Consider the following 5940-nt stretch of genomic DNA (forward strand, 5'->3'; position numbering starts at 1 on the left):
CTCCCAAAATTAAAAAATAAATTTTTAAAAATAATTATTAATTCGTCATATTAAAATCAATAAATAAAAATATTAAAATAATTAAAATTATGATTTATTAGTTCATATATAAGATCATTTAAAAAATACAATAAGATACATAGTTTAAAATTTAGTAATATTAATTGAAAAAAATCTCATGTTCTAAACTGTTCAAACTGTGATGTTGATGATTTGATGAACCAGAAGAAATTAAGAGAGGAGAGGGAGAAAAATAAGTTCTTCTCATTGTTGAAGAGAATGAAAAAATTTTCTTAGAAAATATTTGTTGAGTTATTACACCTTATATACTATGTACTCTTTATGTACTCTTATTAAAAAAAATAATTACAATGGTAAGCCTATTATTGATTAAAAAAATAATCTAGGTACCCTCCTGCAAGTTAGAATTGTGTAAATCTAACAACCCTAGCTTAAAAACATTAGCAAGAAAGGGACCTGGTGGCAGAGCTTTGGTAAGAAAATTAGCAAGTTGATCTTTGAAACGAACTGGCATAAGATGAATGAGACCAGACAAATACTTTTCACGAACAATGTGGCAGTCCACTTCAATGTGTTTGGTTCTTTCATGAAAGATGGGATTATTGGCAATGTGAATGGCTGACTGGTTGTCACAGAATAGAGTGATAGACTTTTGAAGTGGCAAACCAATAAAATCCATTAAGAAAGATAACCAACTAGCTTCACAGATGGCAACAACAAGAGACCTATATTCAACTTCTGCAGAGGACTTGGCAACTGTGTTTGCTTCTTACTCTTCCAGCTAATGAGAGAGTTCCAAGCATGAAGCAATAACCGGAAACGGAGCGACGAGTATCGGCACAGGTAGCCCAGTCAGCGTCGGCAAATCCAGTAAGATGTAGATTTGAAGTAGAAGAGAAGAAGAGACCAGTTGCAGGTCGGCCTTTTAAATATCGGAGTACGCGAAAAGCAGCCTGTATGTGAGAAGTGGTTGCACAGTCCAAAAATTGGCTCAAACGTCCCACAGCATAAGAGATATTGGGTCTAGTGTTTGTGAGGTAAAGGAGTCGGCCGATGAGCTGTCTGTAAACGGTGTTGTCTAGTAAAATGGTACCTGATTCCTTTGAGAGTTTCTGACTATAATCAAATGGGGGTAGAGAGGGGCTTGCAATCTAGATAACCAAAATCCTTGAGAAGGTCCATGGTGTACTTCCGCTGATAAATGTGAATTCTAGAGTTAGAGCATGCTACTTCCATTCCTAAGAAGTATTTAAGATCACCAAGATCCTTTATTTTGAATTTGTCATCCAAATTTTGCTTGATGGAATTGATTTCACCAATGTCATTCCCGGTTAAAACCAAGTCATCAACATATACTAGAATGGCAGTAAAGTTTTCAGATTATTTCTTGATGAAGAGTGAATGATCATAAAAAAACTACTTATAACCAGCATCCACAAGAGTCTGAGTGAGCTTAATGTTCCATTGCCTGCTTTCTTGCTTAAGCCCATATAGAGACTTTTACAATTTACAAACCAAATCTGGTTGTGACAAACCCAAACCGGCTGGTATCTTCATATAAACTTCCTTGTCTAAATCTCCATGAAGGAAGGCAGTGTTGACGTCTAGCTGTTTCAAATGCCATTTCTTTGCCGCTGCTAATGCTAACATTACTCGTAGGGTAGTCATGTTGACAACTGGACTAAAAGTATCACCATAATCTACTCCTTGCACTTGACTGAATCCTTTTGCAACTAGCCTCGCTTTGTGCCTCTCTATAGTGCCATCGGGATTGAATTTTACCCGAAAAACCCATTTGCAACCTACAGCCTTCTTGTTTTTTGGGAGTTCAGTCTTCTGTTATGATCTAGAGCTGTCAATTCATTTTGTATTGCCTTTCTCCAACATTTATGTGCAGCTGCTTCCTCATAAGTGTTAGGTTCTGGATTTGAGGTGATGGCTAGAGAAAATGACTTATATTTTGGGGTTAGTTTATCATATGACAAGTGTTGTGAGATAAGATATAAAGAGTTAGAGTTGGCAAAGTTGCTAGAAAGAGCTGTGTGGGTTATCATACAATGATAGTCCTTCAAATAAGCAGGCGGTTTCTTAACTCTTTCAGATTTTCTAGTAATGCAGTCATGTGTGATGTCAGAGTGTTGTGATGCAGGTGCATTATTAGTGTGTGGTGTGGTAATGGGTGCAATGGTGTGTGAGAAAATTGGTGAGTGCATTGAGCTTAAAAAATGTTCATTTGAATTTGTGAGTGTGGTATGTGTGGGTGATTGCAAATGATGTGTGGATGGTGTATCATATTGAAAAAGATCAATGCATTGTGGAGTACGGGTGGGTACCATAGAAATGTCAGTGCTAGTGGAATTTAAAAATAGAAAATGAGTTTCATAAAAAGTTACATTTCTGAATATGAAAATTTTCTTTGATTTTAAATCAATAAGTCGAAAACCTTTGTTCCTAATTTAAAACCAAGAAAAGCTGTTTTTCTGGCTCTTGGGTCTAATTTTGTTCTTGAATTTGTTGATGTGGAGGCATATGCAAGAGAATCAACTACTCTTAAATATAAAAGGTCAAGTAAGTTACCATACAAAAGCTTGTAAGGACTAGCATTATCCAGGTTTGTGCTGGGCAGCCTATTAATTAGGTGAATGGCGTGAGCAACTGCGTATTGCCAAAAACAATGTGAAATTTCTAATTGAAATAGCCGTACTCTAGCAATACCTAAAATGTGCTGGTGTTTTCTCTTTATAATCCCGTTTTGCTCTAGTGTTTCTACACAAGAAGTGTGGTGTAAAATTTCAGTTGATGCAAAAAAGGATTTTAGAGTGAACTCTGTCCCATTGTCAGTCCTTATACACTTAACTTGTTTTTCAAATTGTACTCTGACAAAATTAATAACCAATTGTGATGCTTCAGATTTGGTTTTCATAAAAAAAATTCAAGTGAATCTGCTCTTGCCATCCACCACAGTCAAAAAAAATACCTATGTCCTTCATTAGAAGGGACAGAAATAGGACCCCAAATATCCATATGAACTAAGTCAAAACAATCTTTTATTTCAGTTGTACTAAGATTAAAAGAAAATTTTCTTTTGTTTTGCAAAATGACATGAATCACAAGGAAATTTTGAAGCAATACAATCTATAAAAGGATAATACTTCTTCAAAAAAATCAATTTATGCATGGGTATGTGTCCTAATCTAAGATGCCAAATGTTGTTGTGCTCACTGTGTGAAGGTGTCGTGGGATGAGTAGTAGTCGTAGTTGCCGCCAATGAAGCTTGCTTTATTGGAAGAGGGGGAAAGTGAGAGAATTCTGATTCTCTACTCATTGTATATAACCCTTCTATACACTCAACAATGCCAATCATCTTTGATGTGGATCGATCTTATATCTCACAACACTTATCATTGATTAACAGTTGACAATATAAGTTTGAGGTTAACTTTGACACAGAGATCAGTTTAAAATCAAAAGAAGGAATGTATAAAACATTTTTGAGAAAAAATTTTTAGAGGATGTGATTGTGCCAATGATGGTGCTAACAGTTTTGGTCCCATTTGGCAATATCACATTGATTGGAGCAATATTTTGAAAGCTTGCAAAATCTTTTAAGTCAAAAGTCACATGATCTGTTGCACCGGAGTCAATGACCTATAATGCAGACTTTTGAGTGAGAATACTCATAATTTTTGCATTAAAATGTAATGCAATGGTTTTACTTGGAGTGGAAGTTCTGAATGGAATTAGTCAAAATTTGGTTTGCATTATGAGGTTGTTGCTGCACACTTTTATCTTTGATCAACCCTAATAAGACAAATCTTTGCTCTGGAGTGAACCCAGATCTTGATATTCTAGTGTTCTCTTTGAGACAATTGAGCTGAAATTATTTGTCACTGAGTATATCATCATTCCCCTCAGTGATCATGTGATTGATGGTGATGTTATGTTGCTGCCGTTGATAAAAATGGGAGGAGTATCCATGCTTCTTATAGCATACATATTCTGTGTGGCCTTGCTTGTTACAATGAGCGCATGCCAATGTAGCTCCACGACCTCTACAATGGGAGGATCTGTTTACCATGTTCGCCATTTTGAGAAATCAATGAATCACAGAGTAATAAGGATTCAGATCTTCTTCCTTCCAACTCGTTGATCAGAACAGCTATGTTTACCAAGAAAAAATCTTGCGAAATAGCCTCTTATCAAACTCTATTGGATGAGTTTGAAGGAAGAGGTAAGAATGGGGGAAAGAAAATGTCGAAAAAAAAATTAGGGATAGAAAGAAAATGGTAAAATTGGATTGGATCTTAATTCACAATTTTTTTTTATTCACAGCTTGGTTGTTCTCCACGCTCACCGCACCATGAAGAAAATCTCATGTTCTAAGCTATTCAAGTTGTGATGTTGATGATTTGATGAACCAGAAGGGATTAAAAGAGGGAGAAAAATAAGTTCTTCTTATTGTTGAAGAGAATGAAAAAATTCCCTTAGAAAATATTTGTTGAGTTATTACACCTTATATACTATGTACTATTTATGTACTTACTAAAAAAAATAATTACAATGGTAAGCCTATTATTGATAAAAAAATAATCTAGGTAATATTAACGGATAAGTATTTTTTTCGTCCCCAAGGTCTGGGGTCGAAATCAAAATCGTCCCCGACCTTTTTTTTTATTAAAATCATCCTCAACGTTCAAAAACGCTTTAAAATCATCCTTTTCCGAATTTTTGGACCAAAATACCCTCATCATCATCATTCTCCTCTTCACCTTCCTCACCACCACCACCACCACCACCACCAAACAGCAACAACACCCTCACCCCACTCCCTCAGGTAATTTGGTCCAAAAAAATAGAAAAGGACGATTTTATAACGTTTTATAACGTTGAGGATGATTTTAATAAAAAAAAAAGGTCGATGACGATTTTGATTTTGACCCCAGACCTTGAGGACGAAAAAAGTACTTATCCCTAATATTAATTATAAAAATTTATTAATTATAAACATCATATATATAAAATTATATATGAATATTATGAGTACAAAATTATAGATATTTTAATATGAAATTATAGATGTTATGTGTATAAATTTATAGATGTTATAAGTAAATTTATCAATTGAATAAATTAATTTAAAAATTTGATATTTTTTTAAATTCAATTATGATAAAATTTAAAAACATTCTGTGTTAACTTGATAGTTATTTATGCAATAACTAAAAAATGATATTTGTATGGATGTAATATCTAATAAATATGAATTTAATTTTTAAATATTAGTTGGATGTAATTATGGATGTTATGCGCTTATGAATGTTATGTATATGAACTTAATTAGTATAGTATAATTATAAATACACATAAAAATACAAAATAAATAAATCAGTTTATTACCATACCTCATCAAAGTTAGTGTGATTTTTCATATTCTCGAAAATCGGTTGATTGGCAACAATTTCATCGGGTGAGTCCGTCTATTGTTCAAATTATTCTTCAATTCTTTCCAATATAGATATCATATTAAGATCGAATTCAAATGTCATATTATTTGCAATGATAAAGACGACTTTTTGTAAATTTTCTTAGTCTATCCCAATTGCGCTTATAATTGAACTAGAATCGTGATTTTTGGCCTCTGGAAAAACTATACGACCTTCATGATTCTTTTAACATTGATAAACAAAAACTATTAAACAAGACCTTTACATTTGCTAATTCCTGAAATGACGATAATAAATAAAATAAAAGAATTAAAAATCAATTACAATTAAAGTCATTTAATGAATATTATTATTACAGTTCTTTATTATTAGTAGTATTTATTTTATTCTTAAATAAAAAATTTAAATTATAAAAAATATTAAATAGTAATTATAAGAATGTTTAATAATTAGAAATATAATATTATAATTAATA

At 32.8% G+C, this 5940-nt stretch overlaps 1 protein-coding gene across 1 annotated transcript in view; it reads left to right on the forward strand.

Annotated features, from left to right (window-relative positions):
* LOC107632583 (alcohol-forming fatty acyl-CoA reductase-like) overlaps positions 1-5940 on the forward strand; it is a 21454-nt gene that overhangs the window by 14265 nt on the left and 1249 nt on the right. The gene's annotated exons all lie outside the window — the stretch shown is intronic.

This window comes from Arachis ipaensis, chromosome B03 (assembly GCF_000816755.2).
Source record: "Arachis ipaensis cultivar K30076 chromosome B03, Araip1.1, whole genome shotgun sequence".
NCBI lineage: Eukaryota > Viridiplantae > Streptophyta > Magnoliopsida > Fabales > Fabaceae > Arachis > Arachis ipaensis.